Consider the following 11,855-nt stretch of genomic DNA (forward strand, 5'->3'; position numbering starts at 1 on the left):
ACTAAAGGCATGGATGCACCACCACGCCCGGCTAGATATGTATTTTTGAATCAAAAACACCTTTGTCTTCACAGTATGAGTTAGAGAATGCAGCCTGAGCTGAAAACCAAAGAACCACAAGAAAGTGGAAATAACAATGATACTTAAGCTTTTTCAACAAAATGAAAAGTAAGTACACTGTAAGGGCAGCAGGCTGAGCAATAGTAACAGGAGTACATCCATAGTTTTTTGTTTTTACCTTTGTGATGATTTTTACTTTAAAACGTTACAACTCTGTAAAAATATTTCATTATATCGTGTTTTTTCTGTTTTCCTTGATTAAAATACAAAGTATGGTTGTTTTGCTTGCATGTATGTAAGCACACCACGTACATGCAGTGCCAGTAGAAGCCAGAGAGGGCATCAGATCACCTGGAATAGGAGTTAAGGATATTAACCACCATATGGGTGCTGGAAACAGAACTCAGGTCCATCACAAGAAGAACAAGTGCTCTTAACTGCTGAGCCATTTCTCCAGCCCCCTTGATTATAATTTTTAAATACTTTTTTTACATGTATCTGTGCCTGTATCAGTTTATGTGCACCACGTGTGTACAGGTACCTACAGAATCGAGTGTCAGATACCCTAAAACTGAAGATATGGGCGATTGTGAGCTCCCTAATATGGGTGTTGCTAAGCAAACCTAGTTCTGCAAGAGAAGTGCCCCTATTCCCCCCCCCCCCTTATTTTTTTGGTCTTTTTGAGACAGTCTCCCAGTAGCCCCAGCTGGCCTGGAACTCACAGAGATCTGCCTGCCTCTGCCTCCCAAGTGCTGGGATTAAAGGCATGCGCCACCATGCCCAGCTCCAATTTTATTTTATTTTTTTAAAGAATAATTTTGTTAAAAAAACAGAACATCAGTGCTCAGGAAGCAGAATGATTTTCAGTTTGAGGCTAGCATGTTTTATATAACAGAACTCAGTCTCTGTAAGACGGAGAAGAAAAAAATTTCTGGTGAAGCAGGGTGACATTGACATCTTGGTACCTTAGATTGCCTGATGTTATATCTGTGTAGCATACTACCTTCAGCAGCAGGGATACATCACTGATTTTCGATTCTGATGTTTTGGTCTTAAATGCTTTTGTTGCAGGGGTGGAACTTCACTCCTGATTCTCTGATCTTACTTAGAGGGATTGTAAGTGACAAATGTTAAGGAGGAAATACAAATAAAACTTCTTGTCATCAAATTCAAACCGAGGTCTAGAAGGAATGGCTTTTAGGTTGATGCCACATGTAATCCATTCCAGAGTTTAACCCTGTGTCTTGTAGGTGACATTTATCTTAATGAAATGGACCTTAGTTTCCTTTCCTAGAAGTTAATGCATAAGAGTGTCAACAGAAAGCAATTCCAGTTTTACAAAAATACAAAACAATAAAACCAAGTTATTCAAGAAGCTTAGTTTGAAAAATAAATACTTGTATTTGAAAAAATACTTTGTATTTGAAAAACATGACCATCAGCCTGCAAACAGTTATAATCAGTAACAATTCTAGTTTGGAGGACAGAAACTTGGTAATGTTTTCCTAATCTTTCCATGCACTAAATTTATATGCCTGTAAATGTACAGGCTTATGCATAATATATGAAGGTTAGACTGCTCCGCAAGGTGATGCATGCCTTTGATCCCAGCACTCCTCAGGCAGAGGCACGTGGATCTCTGAATTCAAGTCCAACCTGATCTATGTAGTGAGTTCCAGGCCACTTGAGGCTACAGGAAGACCCCGACTTGAAAAACAAAATTTACACTGCTCTACATATTTCTAGTCACAAATACATAGTATTACGTATAACTAGTATCACCATAAAATAATAGTTGTTTCTAAAATTATCAGGTAGCACTACAGTAGGATACAGAGTCCTTTGGGTACATGCCCAAGAGTGCTATGGCTGGATCATATGGTAGATCTACTTCGAGCTTTTTGAGGAACCTAGCTTTTTGATTTCTCTAGTGGCTCCACCAGTTTGTGCTCTCACCAATAGTGAGCGTTCTCCTTTCTCCACATCCTCACCAGTCCTTGTCATCTTTTTTTTTTCAATCTTAGCTCTTCTGACTAGAGTAAAATGAATTGTCAAAGTAGTTTTAATTTGCATTTTCCTAGTAACTAAACATGTTCATTTTTTAAACTATTTCTCACCTTTTGCATTTCATCTTTGGAGAACTCCCTGTTCAGCTCCTTGCCCCAGTTTTTAATTGGGTTTTTTGTTTGTTTGTTTTGTTTTTTGTTTGTTTGTTTGTTTTGTCGTTTAGATGTTTAGTGTTTTAGTTCTTTGTATATTCTGGATACTAACCCTTTGTCAGAAGTATAGCTGATAAAGATTTTTTTCCCCATTCTGTAGGCTGCCTCTTCACTTAAAAAATGGTGTCCTTTGCCATAAAGTTGCTTTTTAGTTTCAGGCGGTCCCATATGTCAATGGTTCATCATAATGCCCACATTATTGGGGTGTTGTTCAGAAAGTCTTTTCCTATACCTATAAGTTCCAGTGTGTTCTTTATTTTCTCCTCTATCAAAATCAGGGTGTCAGGACTTCTGTTGAGGTCCTTGATTCATTTAGAGTTGAGTTTTGTGCAGGGAATCTTTAAGTTTTACCCTCCATAGATGTCTGACTTAATCAGAACTTGTGTGACATGCTTCAACTTTTTGGGCTTGCTCTCATCTTTATATTTTGGGGAAAAAAATGTTACTTCTTTAATAGAGAATTGAATCCAAGTTACATTTATGGTATAATGTAATAACCTAAGATTACAGTTGGTCTCAGACATACTTTATTGTTGCTTGGATTTTGAAAACTGCTCATTTGCACATTTTTTGTTGGCCTCACAACAGCCTGAGAGTTTTAGTGTTAGGTTCCAACAAGAGCTGGCCAAGATAACACACCTTTCAGTTATCCTAGTACATTATAATATCTTAGAGAAGGCAGGAGCTAAAAATACAGACAGTGTCTAAAGACTTTGTATATAACACTGTAATTGCAGTTTTATATGCAAAAGGCAAGCTTTCCTCAAGAACTGGGGAAATTACACAGTTACTTTTTCCCTGGAGGACCAATGAGAGAAGAAGAGGATGTCCAGTACTGTAGAAGATGTACTATTAGGAACAGTGATGTCAGACTGGACAAAAAATTTGCATTTTCTTTTTTTTCTTTTTTTTTTTTTTTTTTTTTTTTTTTTTTTTTGAAAAGTTTAGCAGTTATCAAGTCCAGTGTTCTTTTGTTGTGGAGCATAACCCCGGCAAGGGAGTTCATTTTGTCTTTTGAGACAGAGTTTCCCTGTAGTCCCAACTGGCCTGGAACTCACAGAGATCTGCCTGCCTCTGCCTCTCAAGTGCTGGGATTAAAGGTGTGTGCCACTATGCCAGGCACAAAGCTTGTATTTTTTTTTTAAAACCTTCCATGGTGCATGCCTCTCCTAGCACTGAGGAGACAGAGGCAGATGGATCTTTGGGTTTAAAGCCAGCCAGGATTACATAGGGAGACCCTATCTCAAAAAAGATTGGTGGGGGTGCTGAAGAGTAATTAAGAGCACTGGCTGCTGTCACAGAGGATCTGGGTTTGGTTCCCAGAACCTACATGGTAGCAGCTCACAACTATCTGTAACTCCAGTTCCAAGGGATCCAACGCCCTCCTCTGACCTCCATGGGCATTGCACAACAGAGGTGCACTTATATACTTGCACTCATACACAAAAATAATAAAATATATTTTAATAAAATACCTGAAAAGCAGAAAAAAAATCTAATGACATTTTTTCATACTGCATATGTCAGACTTCTTTGTATAGCATTATATTAGATATATCACATGAATGTTTTCTATTACACAAATAATGAATCAATGAACATTGAAATCCCAAATCTAATAGTGTCTTTTGTGAACAATACTTGTTTTATCTTGATAACCTAATGTAATACATGCCAACTTAGGCGGATATAACAGACTGTATCATCCATTAGGAATAAATTAAGGACAACATCATCCTAATAGCAAGAACTCACATTGACAAAATACATGTATATTTCATATGGAACTTCCCAGAAACCATGCACAGTGGTCTCTATAGGCCAGTCTTTTGGCCTAGGAAATGGTAGTTGGGTACTGTTTTAAGCATTTAAGATATAAGAACAGGTTTGTTTGTTTTTAGATGCAGTCTCCCTATAGCCCTAGCTGGCCTAGAACTTATGTAGACCAGTCTGGCCTGTCTCACAGAGATCCACCTCCCTTTGCCCCTGAATGCTGGAATTAAAGGTGTATGTCACCATGCCTAGCAAGAAAAGCATATTTTAAGTTTAATCACCCTATAAATACTAGATCATACTCTTGGTAAGATTTAATAATGTAACATGATTTCAATTATATAAAGACTAATTTTAACCAAATCCTAAATGTTACTAAAGGTGCTCTTTTGTAACTTACATTATGAGAAGGAAATTAAAGACACATATTTGACAAAGATCATTATTTTTATATGTGTCACAGTACTTATAAAAAGCTCACATTTTCCAGTTGCAAATATGAGTATTCCTGGGAACGAAATCCATGGAAATAGTCTAATAAAAGGATTTTTAGTATTCATTATTTAATTGCCATAAAGCATGTTAATGTCCTCTAATTGCTCTGTCCTTTTGCTACTTAAAAAAAAATGAGTAAAATTTGATTCAAGAACCAGTTCTGAAAGAAAATCCTTTTCAAAATCTATGTATCCAATACAAAAATTTTGTAAAAACAAAATTTTCATCTCATGGCTCAATGAATGCTGTTTTAAATAAACTATAATTTGGGTAAAGTATTCTAGATGATTGTCTAAAATACTTGATGGGTTAGATATCTCTATGCTGTCTTAAAATCATTTTAATATGTGTATGTAGTGTGTGTGCATGTGCACTTGTGTATTGGTGTGCTGACTTATGCATATGTGTATAAATGTGTGTTGGTGTGCTCCCCTGTGTGTGTGTCCACATATGTAAGTATAAGTGCCTTTAGAAACGAGGTCAAATTTAGGTATCTTCCTCTGTCACTCTCTATTTTTTGACACAGGTTCTCACTGAATATGAAGCTCACTATTTTGGCTAGGCTGGCTGGCTGGCTAGCAAGCCTCTAGCATCTTCCTGAGAAGAAGGTAGCAACCATTCTGGACTTGTTGGTAAGTAGTTTTTTCATCAAAGGATGAGAAATAAATCCAATCAAATACAAGAGCCTTCTGCCTCAGAAAATTTTCTGAGGCAAATGGTATAAGGTATGAATAGGTGTCCCTTCTGAGGACTCTCCTACAACCAAGAAAGAAGCACAGTGCTTTCTGGCCCATGAACCAGTGGGCTGGAAAAGATGCTAGTTTTGAGTGGGACTCAAAACAGAAGGCTGCTTTACAGGCTTCATTGAGACTTTGACCATATAATTCAGCAGATCCAATGATATTCTGTGTCAATGGCAGATAGGAATGCTGTTGAGAACCTTTAAAAGACCACAAGTTAATCTATGGAAGACCTTGGGATTTGGGAGAAAGGCTCTGTTGTCATCTGCAGATAACTACTCTCCCTTTGACAGATAATCTTGTAGCCTTGATAGAAATTGAAACTTGGGCCCTTTCTGCCTCCACTGCCACCATGGTGAAGGGAGGGGGGGCAAAAAAAGCAGGTTTTGAAGTTCACCCTTGACTGCACCCACCCTGTAGAAGCTGGAATCATGGATACTGCCAATTTTGAGCAGTTTTTCCAGGAGAGAATCAAAATGAATGGGAAGGCTGGGAAATTCGGTGGAGGGGTTGTCACCATCGAAAGGAGAAAGAGCAAGATCATTCATTTCTGAAGTACCTTTTTCCAAAAGGTATTTAAACTATCTCACCAAAAAAATATTTGAAGAATAAGCTACGTGATTGGTTACTCATAGTAAATAGCAAAAAGAGCTATGAATTACATCACTTCCAGATTAACCAGGAGGAAGAAGAGGATTAAAATGCATTGATTTGGAATATTTTTTATGAATTCATGAATAAACTTTAGGAACAACAAAAAAGAAATGGAAAGCTTGAGCTGGTCAGATGGCTCAGCAGTTAAGAGCACTGGCTGCTGTTACAGAGAACCCAAGTCCAGTTCCTAACACTGACATGGTAGCTCAAAACCATCTGTAACTCTAGTTCCAGGGGACCTAATACATATTTCTCGACACATGGATACTGCATGACATAGGTACACTTACATGCAGGCAAAACAGTCATACACATCATTTTTAAAGTATTTTTTTAATAAATTGAAATCCTGACAATGGGCCACTAAGTTACCATGTACCTCACCTGCCCATCATCAAATGAATGTTATCTGATCCATCAAGTGATAAAAATTGGATGTGCACAGGTGTAATCCATCCTCAAATACATGTGGTGTGTATGTAATCAGGCCTGAGCAGGTCCTGAAGGTGGAAATGCTTTTGCCTGTCCACAAGCATGTACCTATGAACATCGTGGTGTGTGCTTACAATCAACTGACTAAGGAAGAGAATGTTATGATCTGGTTTACAGAAAGTTCTGCACACTGCAGCCGCCACCCAAAAGTGGACAACTGCAGCATTATACTCCCTTTCAGGAACAACCCTAAAAGATAATACTGAAGGGGAATCTTCACAATGGCATCACTTCTATCCGTGCACATGGTCGTACATTTTCCATTGAAGGAGAAATGTCCAGATGTGTGATCATCTACTGATTACTGGGTGAAGGCCAATCATTTGGCTCTGATTGAAGACTCAGAAGTAGAAGTAGTAAGATTGGAAAATTGATCCAAAATATTTGGGAAGAGTTAAGTCGATGAGTTAAGATATTCCAAATGGTCAGACAACACTGTATCAGATACTTTTCTCATTGCTCTGATGAAGCACCTGACAAGAAACAACTTAAAGAGGAAATATTTATTCTGGAATAATTTCCAGGATGTACATCATGATAGTGATAGCATAGTGACAGGAACACAAAACATCTGGTCACATTGTGCCTGGGGTCAGGAAGCAGCGTAGAATAAAATTAGAGCCAGGCTTATAAACCTCAAGTGATGCCCCCAGAGACATTTCCTTTAGGGAGGCCTCACCTCAATGCCTTCCCCAGCTTGAGATGGAAAATTCAAGTACATGAGCCAATGGGGGCATATTTTACATTTGAATCACATCTTACCCATGACCTCCGTTAGTTCCTGGCTGATAATACAAAGTGCCTTCATTGAAATGCCAAAGGCCCCTATGGCTTTAACAATCCAAATACCATTCAAAAGTCCAATATCTTCTGAGATTCAAGGCACTTTCATAAATGTGAGCCCTCATGAAAGTTGTTTCCTTCCAGCCTACAATGGCACAGAGTAAATATTCCCATTCCAAGAGGTATGGGGGCATAGGAAGGAATCATTGGGCCAAAGCAAGATGGAAGCTCATAGGGCCAGTGTCAAAACCATGCCAAGCATCTGGGGCTCCTATGGAAGCATCTAGGCTCCAACAAGTGTGTGTAGCCTCCCATTTCAGTTCTATCTGTAGAAGCTTCATTTCATGACTGTAGTTTTTAAAGATTTATGTGTATGTGCTGAGTATATGTATGTGCACCATGTGTATCCAGGTACCTGTAGAGGCCAAAAGAAGGCAAATGAATCCCTTGAACAGGAATAACAAGTGGTTATGAGCAGCCTCATGTGGATGCTGGGAACTGAACTTGTGTCCTAAGAGCAGCAAGTACTGAACCATCTCTCCAGTCCACCCAACCCCTCCATCACTAGCTTTTCTCACGGCCCCTAAATTGGTCATGGCATCTCCCAACATCTTAGAATCTCCATTGTAACTTGGGTTTCAACTTCAGCTTCACAACTAAATTTGTGCATTTGACTGTATCACACATTGCCTGACACATTCTGTGGTTCTTTCTCTGGAACCTTGATACAAGACTCCATCACCCCCTTAGTCTTTATTTGTTTTGTTTGCAAAACCATCATCATGTGGCTAAAGTTTCCAGGTTCTATTCCCATCTTGAGAGGTGACGTGGCCACCATGGACCACACCTGAAGTGGACTCTATTCAATTGCTTTCACAAAGGAAATGCCTTCAGTGGAATACTGTTGAGACTCGCCTTTCAAATGAATTTCATGTACAGAACTTGAAACCTTAAATGGCTGGAGTTTTGCCTCATGACAGAACACTAGATTTTTATTTTAATGGTACACATTACAATTACATATGCTTCCTCACCTGTCTTGCTTGAAACTTTAAAACCAGTTTTCTCTACTAAATGGAACTTTTTTTTTTAATCACATCTTCCTCTTCCATATGTTGGTCTCTCACTGGGATGGGATAAAAACATTAAGCCATAACCATGGAGTCTGGATGCCATCCTGTCTTGAAATTTCTCCACCATACAAATTAAACAATTACTTCTTAATTCAGCCTCACTCAAACACTCAAATCCTCAGCACACAGGCAGAAGGCAGCTTTTCTTTTTTTTTTTTTTTTTTTTTTTTTTTCGTTTTTTTTGGTTTATTCTAGGCTAGCCTCAAGCTCACTTTGCAGCCCATGCTGGCCTGGACTGACATCACTTTCCTGCTTCAGCCTCCCAAGTCCTGGGACTGTAAGTGTGAGCCACCATGTCTGGCACAAACACAAGCTGTCCTGGAATTCACTATGTAAACCAGGCCAGACTTGAACTCACAGAGATCCACCTGCCTCTGCCTCCCGAGTGCTAGGATTAAAGGTATGTGCCACTATGCCTGGCTCAGAAGGCAGATTCTTTATCAGAATGTAACACAAATGGTCTCTAGCCCACTTTGCAATGAGTCCGTGTTCCCTGTGAAATCACATTAGCTGGAGATACACTGACTGCATATCTCTTGGCATTCTAGTCTTCCAAACTCACAGCAGGATGGCACATAAAGCACTGCTTATAGCACTTCTAGCCTGAAGCTCCAAACACATCCACATTCCTCCCACAATCCATTTCCAAAAGCTTAAGGGCTCGATGGTCAGGTTTATCACAGGAACAGCACCATATCTCAGTACCAATTTCTATGTTACTTATTTGTCTTGATGATCAAATACCTAAGAAGCAACTAAAGGAAGGGTTTATTTGGGCTTATCAATTAAGGGGATCTATCCCACATAGTACGGAAGGCATGGTGGCAGAAGACAAGGCATTTGGCCACAATGAGTCTATAGGAATTGGGGCTGGACTAGGAAATGTTGAAGTCTGCCCCAATGAAGCACTTCCCCCAGGTAAATTTCACTTCAAGACCCACCTCCTGAGCCACACACACACACTCACACATACACTTCAAGTGTCCCAAACATGAGCTGATAGGATTCACTTTACATTCAAACAACAGATGTGGCTTTTGTGTTTCATGTAAGTGCTCACCAAAAGGTCACCTCAGCAGAAGAGGACTTCAATAATGAGGCACACAGTGTCCTTTCTATGGACAGTAATCAACTGCTTTTGATGTCTGTTTCTTTGCTCAAGGGGCCCATGAACAAAGTAGCTATGGTAGGAGGATACAGGTGGCATGTGGACTCAGCAACCTGGACTACCAACCACCAATGCTCACCTGGGTATCGTTGCTGCTGAGTTCCACATGAGCCATCAGCTGCAACCAACTAAGTGTGAAATTTGACACCATTCCTCTTGGTCTCCAGCCAGTGACTTTGTGGCAGATTGATGACATTGTGCTGCAGTAGACTTTTAATCTTGGTATGAATTTGCCTTTCCTCCAAATAGTGCTCTTGCCAAAACTAACATGCATTTACTTACAGAATGCCTGATCTACCACAATGCTATTCCACATAGCACTGCTTCTGATCAAGAATCTCCTTCATGGTCCAAGGACTGTGACATTGGCCTTACACATGTGGCTTCTCTGGTCTTAGGATGTTCCCTGCCATCCTGAGGTAGTTGGCTTTGACAGTATGGTTTAATGACTTTTTAAAGATGTGGTTATACCACCAACTAAATGACAAAAACTTGGAGGACTGAGTCAAGGTTCTTCAAAAGGCTGTATATGCTCTGAGTCTTCACCTAATATATTTTTCTCCAATATCTAGGATTCAGGACTCTAGAAATGGAGAGGAGACGGGAATGGTACCACTCACTACCACCACTAGTGACTCACTGGCAAAATTTTTGCTTCCTGTTTCCTTGACTTTATGCTCTGCTAGCCTAGAAGTATTGGTTGTAGATGTCAATATGCATCTAAGAGGAGGCAAAAAAAAATGCATTAAACTAAAAGCTAATACTTAACCCTGCCCACTTTGAGATCCCTATACCACTGAACAAAGAGGCTGGGGAGACGGATCAGTGAACAAAAGAGTTTGCTATGCAAACACGAGGACCTCAGTTTCAATCCCCAGAACTCGTGTAACAGTCAGATGCAAAAGCAAAACGTGCATCTGTACAAGCCCTGGTACAAGAAGATGGGAGGCAGAGAAATGAGAATACTTGGAAGACTGCAGGCCAGTTAGCATGGTGTACACCATGGAAAAACAACAGAGACTCAGAAATAAGGTGCAAAGCAAGGACTAACACTGGACATTGTCCTTTGACCTTCACACATGAGCTATGACATATGTGTGCCCACATTCACACACAATCGTATACATACAATTTCTTTTTTTAATGTTATTTTATGTGTATGAGTGTATTGCCTGCATGTATGTGAGTGCACCTGTGTTGTGCAATGCCATGGAGGTCAGAAGAGGGCTTCAGATTGGAACTGGAGTTAAGGACGGTTCGTAGCTGCCATGTGGGTGCTGGGAATCAAACCCAGGTCCTCTGCAAGAGCAGTCAGTGCTCTTAACCGCTGAGCCATCTCTCCAGCCCCAGATATATCTTTTAAAAGTAGAGCAGGAGGGCTGGAGAGATGGCTCAGTGGTTAAGAGCACTGATTGCTCTTGCACAGGACAGAATCAAACCCAGGTCCTCTGCAAGAGCCATCAGTGCTCTTAATTGCTGAGCCATCTCTCCAGCCCCCAATAAAAAATGTTTAAATAAGGGAGCTGGGTGTGGTGTCACATGCCTTTAATCCCAGCACTCAGGAGGCAGAGGCAGGTGGATCTCTGTAAGATTGAAGCCAGCCTGGTCTATGTAGTGAGTTCCAGGCCACCTGTGGCTGCAGTGAGACCCTATTTCCAAACAAACAAAAATGTTTAATGTTTTATTATTTGTATTTTTGTGCACATGTGTGTATTTCCTGCAGTTATATAAGTGCACCCCCGTCTGCAATGCCCACACAGGACAGAACAGGGTGTCAGATCACCTGGAACTGGAGTTATGAACAGTTAGCCACCATGTGGGTGTTGGAATTCGAACCCAGGTCTTGTGCAAGAACAGCCGGTGCTCTTAACTAAGTCATCTCTGCAGTCCCACAAACAAAAATTTAAATAAGGAATGAGTAGCAGCAGGGATGGGTGATCCAGACTACCACATTGAAATTTGATGACTGCCCTTCAACCTAGCAAGAAATAGTATTAAAATACTCTTAGAATATTACTAGAATTCATGAGATCCTTTAGGTAATTACAGTGATGTTATGTCTGTGACTAAGGTCATTCTAAAACAGCCTCATCAAGGTAGGATGATGGCCCAGACACTTCTGGAGTGAGGATATGGGTCACCCCTCCAGGTAAAGAACCAAGTCCTGCTAAGGTGTTTGCTGAGGTTGATGGAGTTATGGGAAGGCTAGCACAAGGGACTATGTGAAGGTTAGTAGATTACAAATACTAGCTATGGACACATGACCAGTTACAGAAACAAAGGCTGTAATTGTATATGTCTCTTATTTAATTAAGAATATAGAATATTTGTACATATA

The sequence above is a fragment of the Nannospalax galili genome, unplaced genomic scaffold (assembly GCF_000622305.1).
Source record: "Nannospalax galili isolate Female #2095 unplaced genomic scaffold, S.galili_v1.0 scaffold1519, whole genome shotgun sequence".
Taxonomy (NCBI): Eukaryota; Metazoa; Chordata; class Mammalia; order Rodentia; family Spalacidae; genus Nannospalax; species Nannospalax galili.